The sequence below is a fragment of the Diorhabda sublineata genome, chromosome 1 (assembly GCF_026230105.1).
Source record: "Diorhabda sublineata isolate icDioSubl1.1 chromosome 1, icDioSubl1.1, whole genome shotgun sequence".
In the NCBI taxonomy this organism is placed as follows: domain Eukaryota; kingdom Metazoa; phylum Arthropoda; class Insecta; order Coleoptera; family Chrysomelidae; genus Diorhabda; species Diorhabda sublineata.
In genome coordinates this window covers 31,531,613-31,541,963 of record NC_079474.1, presented here as the reverse complement: position 1 = coordinate 31,541,963, position 10,351 = coordinate 31,531,613, and positions in this window count along the sequence as shown.

Sequence of the window (10,351 nt, the reverse complement as noted above, 5' to 3'; positions counted from 1 at the left end):
TGTAAATATTTTCAATAATTTATCAAATTATTAAGGACATGCACAAAATGTTAAATATAAACACAATACAGTGCGTAGTATCATGTCACAGTCATCAAAATATTTATATCGATATCTATTGGGATATTTTCAACAATTGACTCACGGAAGCTAGATAGGTTAGGTTAGCCTCCGTGTGTTGACTTCTGAGGAAGCATAAAATGTGATTAACGTATTTTTATGCACAACTTTGAAGATAATAAATGACTAAACACGACTGAAGAAACTACTATAAATTATAAAAAATTGTGGTTTTGGTTCTTTGGAAAATTTCACCAAAACCCTATATAACACTATTTAGAGCTCCTGTTAATTACTTTATGATATATTTTTTAATATTTATAAATGTTGAGTATTAATTATTTGAAATAAAATCTCACACAACTAAATAGAAATATTTATTCATCATTTCCATGTAAAAAGATTCATTTTCAACTTCTTGAGATACTTTCAATGTCCACTCCGGTAAAGAAGAAACAGATGGCTTAGGCCCAATTTTACAACTGAAGTTTAAACCTCAAACGTCGGTTTAAATTACAGATACCGTTTGTTTCACGTTTTATAGATGGCGTTTACTAACAAACTTCGGCTTAAACGTTACCGGCGGTCTGGGGTTAGCTTAAACTTCAGTTTAACATGAAACGGAGGATCCGAACTTAACTTTTTAATATGTTCACATTTTTACGATAATATAAAAGGTTTTGGTGGAATGATTGAAGATTCGCACTTGATATTTAATGAACTCGTCGATGATGATGGAGAAATTAATAAGAAGTTATGCGTTCTAGAGCGAATCTTTAAATTGTCCCACATTTTTTCAATTTTTTGTGGTTCTATCGAAAACTTGAGCGCTTTTGTCAAGGACTCTTCCACAAAGAATAAGACGATAAAATCAATATGTAAAGACACATAATAATAAATAATGTGGTTTCTTTCATGTGAACCTCATTTTATAATGTGAATAAAATGTGAGACGCTTGTTTGAGTTTGAGAAAAATTATAAGCACGACATGAGAAATGGATCCACAAAATTATACCGGAGCAATCTATGCACTCAAAAGATTGAAGTATTATCTGTACTCGACTGAAAAAACATAATAGTCCCTCTAGAACCTCTTACAATTTTGTCAAAGCAACATAAATGCTGGCAAAAGACAGACAAGCACTTAGATAAGGCAGTAGGGTATAAAGTTGTGAACATATGACTTACGTTCACTGACAAGTTTATACACCCGATGCGACATAACACACTGATCGAAGTTTAGAAAAATCACCAAATGATTTGAAAAAATATCTATCAGCAAAATGATATTTTCAATTCTCCAGTGGAAAATATGACTATTATTATTCTTGTCAATGTCACCAAGATGATACCTTTCATAGGAAGCTACCATCTGGCTGTAATTTGTGATGTCACAAAATTGGATTGTATGGGGTTAACAAAAGTAGACCGTGCTATCCGTGGAAGAGTATTTGGGGCTACTGGTCACTTGAGTGAACCAATTTTGTTTCAATTTTTTTTGGGAATAACTAAAAGCGAAAAAACCTTCTCTGCATTTTGCTGTATCTTTATTATTTATGGTCCAAATTTAATTACTCAATTGGTTCAATGGACTGGCAATAATATCATTACAGTTTTAAAAAATTAAACCGAATCCGATACAATAATATTAATGGATTCATCCGACGAATAACTTCCCGAAGCCATTTTGAAGGCACTTGACCGATTGCCCGAATTCCGCTCCACGTCGTTCGGGACAACTGCAGTCGCGTGCGGGAAAGACACTTTACGCATGAGTTAGGAACTTTATTTTTTCTACGACCGTATATACAAAAAAGTATACCAACCCGTTTTTCAAAAATTATTTTATTCCAACAAACATAATAATATACAAAACTTTAACCAAAAACTACTAATTATTATAAATATTAATATTGAAAACACAATTTATTGCATTCTTTAGACTAGTAAGAATTTCCGGTCTAGTGGAGTTATTTCGTTTCAACTGGAAGGTAGTTGACGTCGATGAGGATGGCATCTGTTGCAGGTCGCATAAAGATAACGATGACGGTGACAGCAACGGTTTTAAGTCATTTGTATTACAGAGAATTTTATTTGATATTTTTTTCCTGATTCTCGGAGTCCTCCAAATAGCCTTCAGCGACAGTAGTAGACTTCCAGCCACCGAGGCACTTTAGGTTGGTTATTTCTTCGCCGGAGTCTGCTAGGAACGTTGTCGAAGAACGTCTGAAACTGTGTCCTGTATAACGTTCCGGATTAGGTAGGCGTAAATATGCTACGAATGATTTTTGGAATCAGAAATTTTCACAACAATTAGGTTGCCTTCATCTGGAATATCGTCGACAGTGATATTTACAAGCTCGGATCTGCGGAGAGCGCCAGCCAGTGCAAAAATGGTACTCATTTTAATCATCAGGTATACTTCATCGGGAGCTAGCATAACCCTGGATATATCTTCTTTGGTAAAAACTTGTGCTTTCTGTGCTCGAAAACCAATATTTTTTTGTTTAACAAACGACGTTAGATTATGGAAGTTTCCTATATCCAAATTTTGTTTTATTTTTACTAAACTTTTTACCATCGAATAGCGGGACCATACTTAATGTATTAGATTTACACCATGTAACAAAATGGTCGTATTGCTTCTCATACCTTAGTCTGGTTTTGGCAGGTAACAGCTCGGAATTAGCTTCATTTGCAGCCTTCAAAATGGCTTCGGAAATTTCTTTGTCGGATGAATCCATTAATATTATTGTATCGGATTCGGTTTAATGTGGTTTAATTTAGAAGAAGATTGTTCTTATTCGGTCACTTCCAAGACGTTTTGAACAACTTTGACGTTTTAGTAACAATTACACGCTTGGGTTGTCATAGCAACTGATATCAAACCAGGGTGGTTTGATAGTTGTTTCTCCTTTGAAGAATGTCACTTTCCCGCATTAATGCGGGGAAGTGACACTTTCAAAACTAAAATGCGTGCGGGAAAGTGGGTTAAAACGCACGGTCGTAGAAAAATAACTATTTCGGTAGTATCAACCGTGAAATGTAAATTGTTGACACTTGGTGATATGTATTAGTAAAAAACTTTGTTTGTGATTCAGACTGTAGATTAATAATTTTGTAATAACATTTTTGATTAATAAAAATAATTTTGAAATTACTTGGTGTCATTTTCCTAATTTAAATCCTGTATATACTAAATTTTTTAGAAGTTTTTCGAAGTTGTACACGGGACAAAAACGTGTGAAAAACATTAAAAGAACCTCAAACTTCTAATAAATTATATTATCATCATTTATGGACTTAGATATGAAATAAAGTAGCAAGAAACAATATTAGTTTCACCTAAAACGAAGTAAAAAATGTAGAAAAAGAAAAGTGGATATATAGATTCTTTCTAAAAAACGTTATTCAAATATCTGTGACAAATAATTCGTTATAAAGTGCTGAAGAAAATGGTGCTTATAGATCAATATAAATAAGCAAATTGTTAGTGTCAATATCATATTTTGATAAAGACTTAAAGAAAAGTCGAAACGTCAAAATTTATCTTTCTTTCAAAAACTACCAAAAAAAACTAAAATCAAGAACATTTGAATGCATTAATATATCAGAATGTCTAAGAAATAAGAAATTGGAAATATAATTTATATATATATATATATATATATATATATATATATATATATATATATATATATATTGTTAACTAATTTTTTATCTATGTGTATAAAATATTGAGTCTCAACATCGCACTCTTGGTCAAGGCTATTCTTCTTTCAACATCGTTTACGCCATTAATGTTGCATATTATTGAACTCAGATATGTAAAGCTGTTTACCCTTTGAAGAGCGTGAAGCAGATCCTGTTTACTACCAGATTAGATTATCCACTATCATTATTTTTCGTTCTGTTTATCCAAACTTTTCACTCTCCCTCTCTATTCAGTCAACTGCAGAAAAAACGTGCTGTCATCAGCATAGCTTTAGTTGCTTATTTGATCTTCCACAACATTCAACACTAGACATTTGTCTAGTGTTGAAAATTTGATTTCGGTTTCTCTATCCATAAAAAAACCGACCTGTCATTTATAATCAAAAGACAATAAAAAAATTCAACATCGGAATTGGGTTTGCAACTTTTTGTTGACAGAAACAAGCAAAAAAACATATACAAAAAACAGTTGTTTATGTAAAATATGTGTGAAATAATCTTTTTTAGACGATTGTGAATATTGACAATCACTTGAATCGAAAAAAGGCCTTTACACACGAATTAAATACAATATTCTTTCTACTAGATTTTATCAAAATACAAAAGTTTAGTGGTAATAGCGTATCTAAATGCCACCTAAAAATTATTATTACTACATTAAGTAGAAAAATAAGAAATGGCATCAGCGCGACTTGAACCTGGGACCTCCAGCATGTGAACTTCAAACTCTAGCCACTACACTACGGAGACCTTGATAATACGTTATTTTACGTACTATTGCTTGAAGTATGTTTCTTTATGCACTAGTGCGTTAAGTTTTACGCACTCGAAAGTGTGTCGTACTTTACGCACGGTAGTAGAAAAACAAATTTTATTTATCATTATAATTTGATCTTAAGAGAGGTCGCAAATTTGGTTGTCTCGTCTAATGCCAACAATTTTGGGAATTAAAAAGCTCAATAATTGCTAATTATTTTTAATCTTTTTCAAATTCTCTGGTTGACAAAAGCATCCAAAAGAAACATACACAAAAAAATAGTTATTTATGCAACAAGTGAGTAAAGTAATACTTTTTTTTCACGAGTAGGACGGTTTGACCAATGGCAATTCATCAAGTGAAAAAAGTTTCTTTACTGACGAGCTTCATATAAAATTTTTTCTACGTCCGTAGACTTAAAAGAATTCGACAAAACTTTTATCTATTTTTATTTTGTAATAGTAATATTAAAAGTAAAGCGTAAAAAAAGTACCGCTACGGTATTTTTATTCACGCTTTTTGACCGATTCAGAAATTACTTATAAATGCAAATTAATGAAAAAAAAAAAACGTGAAAATTATAACGGACGTAAACAAATGTTATTTATCTTTGTGTAAAACTAATGCTAATAAACAAATATATATTTGACATTGTGATATTTTTACCATATGCAAGATATAGGTAATTTTACTTGTTATAAATGAACGTGGTTAATAAAACTCAGACATATACCTATCAATCACATAATTTTATAAAAAGAGTGTTTTTCATAGATAAAATTAATACCACAAGATTACATACTAAATAGTAAAAAAAAATGAAGAATTTTCAATCTAATCCCTTCTAACAACAATCAAATCTATTGTATTTCAGATTTGATCCTTGATTAAGATGGATTTCATTTTAATGACATGCCTATATAAGTATTATCACCTTTGTTAATATCCCCTCTTGAAAACTATTATCAATTCATAATTTTTCATTTACCTTTATACAATATAAGACTTAATGTTGAATAAATTTCATATTTTTAGAAAATTATTACTATTTCCAATCCAGTAATAATGTATAAAGGGTGTATCAAGACAATCATTTCGATAGCTATGTTTATAGGCTGCTATATAACTGTCAAATGTCAAATTGTTATTTTTCGACAATTACAGCTTTACAAACCAACATGAAAATGACAGTTGGCATTAAAAAAATCAACGAAGATGTCATACCTTTAAATTACAACACTCTATATAGATTGCTATTGATATATACTCATTTTAAAATAATCAGATATCACATTTTGTCAATGGTATCGAGATTTTTTTAAAATGTCAATTTTAGAAGTTTAAATCTAATAGCATAAAACCTATACATACATTTAAAAAAAGTGAGAATACTAAAGATAATTGATTCATATGATTAACCCATGGATTGTGCATGATAAATTATATTCTATACAAAAAAATGATGCAATCAGTTGTCAAAAGACCATGATTTTTTCTAACTTGTCATTTAATAGATATTTGATTCAATAAATGTATAATGGAAATTTTTATCTACAAGCAATTTGAATATTAAATTATATGAATTATGTACGACGATGATCCCTGAAGTACCTGGCCTGACCTAGAGGTTTCAAAAAGTGCGGTACATCGTATATTAGCTGAACATTTTGACATTAGAAAGCTGTGCGCAATATGGGTGCCACGTTTGTTCATAATAGAACAAAAACAGCGTTGTGAAAATGTTTCGAGTGTTTGGAAATGTTTCACAGAAATAAAGTCTAATTTTTGCCCCGTTTAATAACCATGGATAAAACGGGGGTTCATCAATTTTCACCGTTCTATCTGCAAGCAATGGTCATGGTGTCGGGTTTTTAGAATGCGCGTGGGATAATTCTCATTGACTATTTTGTAAAAGAAAAAACTATCAAACTATCGAACTTATTGCAACGTTTGAGCGAAGAAATCAAGCAAAAGGAGCCGCATTTGGATAAGAAAAAAATTTTATCAAGACAATGCACCAACTCACACATTCGTTATTGCAATGGCCAAAATAAATGAATTAAATTGAATTGCTATCTCAGGCATCTTATTCGCCAGATTTAGACCTCTCGAATTATTTACTGTTCTCAGAGTTGGAAAAATGGCTCGGTAGTCAAAGATTTTCCAACAATGAAGAGTGAGGCAGTTAATGGTTTTTTGAGAAGCTTGACGCTTATTAATTTTATTATATAAAAGCGTTGTAAAATAAATTTATTTTTGTCCAAAATTTCCGTGTTTAATTTGTTAGGCCAGGTATTTCTGGGACTATCCTCGTATTGTATAAACTTGAATCTACTGAATCTACTATATCAATTTGACTGTCACTTCAATTGCTTTTAAACTATCATCTTGACGATAAAATAACAATGTTTATGCTAGAAAACGGTCAAAACTGTTAATTATTTCATGAAAATAGTATCAAATTGAGTTAATAAGAATCCAAAAATAAAGAGAATAAATTTTGCAGCACACAAAGAAAATTTTCACGGGTTTTAAGTATATCGCTTCAGGTGACACATGCAAGCTTTCCAGCGGGTAAATTTCTGCTCAAAATTAAGAACTCTTGGCATTCATTTGGCTAGAATATAGCGATAACCGTTCATGAATTATTTGCTCAACACTATCTAAGCTTATGTCTAATTCTTCAGCCATATTGCGTACAGTACTGCATCTATCTCCCAAAATATGTTTTTCAATAGCACTGACATTCTCATCGTAACACTTTTTCTGGGGCGCAAGTTTGCAACCACTTCTCGGCCGTTTCGGAAAGCGGAACTCCAATCATTCACTTGAGTCTTGAAGAGGCATTTATTCTCGAATTTGATCAAAAAATGAATAATGATACGTTGCGCAAAATACACATCCTTTTCGCTCATGTCTATAAGTACACTAAAAAACGTGGCTACGCACTCCCGGTTATTCTCTACGCTTCGTAACAGACCAGTATAACATCCAGTGCAGACACTTTTATAACATTAAATTATTCGTGCGTTTATTCAAAAATTCAGAATTATATTTAAACCATCCCAATGTTGAATTACTGCCCTTTTATCAGGTTAAATAGATATTTTTAGGTGAAAAATAAAACATACAGCATGCAGCTTGACTCGTGACGTTGACATATGTTCAAGTGGTGCCATCTAGTATACTACCTAAGTACGAGTCATGGACAGATTACAGAAATAGACATTATTTTTAACACCCCCTTCAATTTAAACACTTTTAACACAAAATTTTAAATTGTAAAGCTAACAATAAAAAAAATGTTGAATAACACAAAGCAAAAATTCTTTCCTAACCTTAAAGTCGATAAAAAAGAACATTTTTCCATTATCAAATACAGGATACAAAATAAGGTAAGCATCGAGGTAAGTACATCATATTAACAATACGCCAGTAAGGCAATGATAGGTGACTATTACGCTTCATCAGGTAAGTATAAGTTTAGTTTTATATTACTTCTTTCAGATCTAGCTAGTTCCTAAAATATACAAATTGTTCTTTGGCTAAGGGTTTGGTCATTATATCAGCAGTATTTTCATTTGTTTGAATGTACTCACTTTGAATTATACGCTTAGCTATAACATCTTTGATAAAATGACATTTAATGTCGATATGTTTAAATTTCTTGGTGTAATCAAAACTATAAGTAGAGTGTGAAACTCCCTGATTATTGATCAATAGATCAGAAGCAACATGCTGTAAAGAAAAATCCAAACAGATACTTTTCAAATAGATTAATTCTGAGTGCTGATAGTGCACTTGCTATGTATTCTGCTTCATAACAGATAACATTTTGTTATTCTTAACATTTTTTATTTCCATACCTAAGAAATTTTTTAAGCCATCTAAATTTTTAGCAGAAAATTCTTTTTCAAGAGCATTTACTATTTTATCACTTTGTGAACCTCCTACTGTAATATCATCAACCCAAATAAGTAAATACCCCCCATCAACCCCCATATACAAATAAAAAATCATTACCAGATCGTTTCAAACCGTTTTTATTGGCAAATTCTTGAAAACGTTCATTACACATTTTGGGAGCTTCTCGTAATCCATAAAGTGTCTTTTTCAACAGTAAACAGTTGTGTTCTTTATTTTTTACCGTTACTCCCTCTGGTATTTTAATGTAAACTTCAATATTTAAATTTCTATACAAAAAGCGGTGGGTATATCTATCTTTGTTTCCTATGTTTTTAAAATATGATCTTCCGTTTCTTCATTGTATAGTATGTCAGTCTCATCAAACCTAATATATCTAGTTATAATGATTTCATTTGTCTCAGGGTTTCCAGTTTGTCTCCAGAGTTTGGTGATTTTAAAAAATAGCCTCTACTTCAAAAAATTCTCAGTTTGGATAGGTCCAACTTGCCAAGAAATACATATGCTGGTGTATTTCCATCTAGACATCTGGTAGGTGACTTATTTAGCTGGTAGGCTGCGCTTCGAATCGCCTCTCCCCATAGATACCTTGGCAGATTAATGTCTGCAAACAGAGCTCTCACTTTGTCTAACAGTGTTCGGTTTGCTCGCTCACTCACTCCATTTTGCTGGCTCGTATAGGGTAGAGTGTACTCTATTCTAATTCCCTTCTGTTAACAAAAATTTTTCAATTCTGATGAGGTGAATTCCCATCCATTATTGCACCTTATTCTAGAACACCTGTAACCTTGTGCTTTCAATTCTCTTATATAATTCATTAAATTAAATTGTGCCTCCGATTTTTTCTGTAATAGATTCACTGTAATAAAATGTGAAAAATCATCAATTATAACTTGATAGTACTTTTCATTATTCTGTGTGGGAGTTCGGATTGGGCCAGCTATGTCTATATGAATTAACTCTCCAATGTGCTTGGACTTCGTTGCCTTACCCTCTCTACAAGAACCACAAATTTTAGTAGGTAAATTCAAAGTTTTTAAATAATTATCTGATAAATTACCAAGCCTTTTATGCCACAATTCCCCTGTTATAGCGCTACACACAAAATGCTTAGATCTTTTGTCTTAAAATGTAAAATTTGCAATGTATAAATTACCCCTAGCTTCACATTCCACAGTTTTCCCTGAACCTTTTATTACAGCTCTATCTTTCTCAAAAATAACCCTGTTTTCTTTATGATTAATACACTTAACTGATACCAAATTATATATTAATTTAGGTAACACCAAGGGTTGTATTTTTATAATAAACTACTAATTTTCCCTTCACATTTGCTGACAATATATTCCCGTTTGCAACCCTAATACTAATCTTATTCTTTAAATCAACAATATCTGTCAAATACTCTAAAACATTTTCAGTTACTAAGTGATCAGTTGTACCACTGTCTAAAATAAATTGAATGTTTAAAAACTCACTGGTTTTGTGCTTGCATGCTTCATCATTTTTTGCCATACCTGCGTTAATCACTTCCGTTATGCAGCATATATCTTCTTCGTTTTCTTTTTCTACAATTTCATTCTCTTTAGTGCTTGTCTGTGCTTGTCCCCTGTATCCTCTTCCATAGTTTCTACCTCTTCCTCTGAATTGATCCCTGACTGCACCTCTGCCTCTGTTTTCATGTTTGGTTTTGTGACAATTTTTGGCAAAATGACCTGGCTTTCCACATAAAAAGCATTTTCCATCATTGTTGGTATATCTCTGCTTACCAGCAATAAATGCACAGTTTTTATTCTCTGAAACCTTATGTTGATTGTCCTTGAACTTCAACTCAGCATCAAGAAGTCTGCTTTTCACGAACTCCAATGTTGTGGCAGTAGTGACTGTCTCTATGG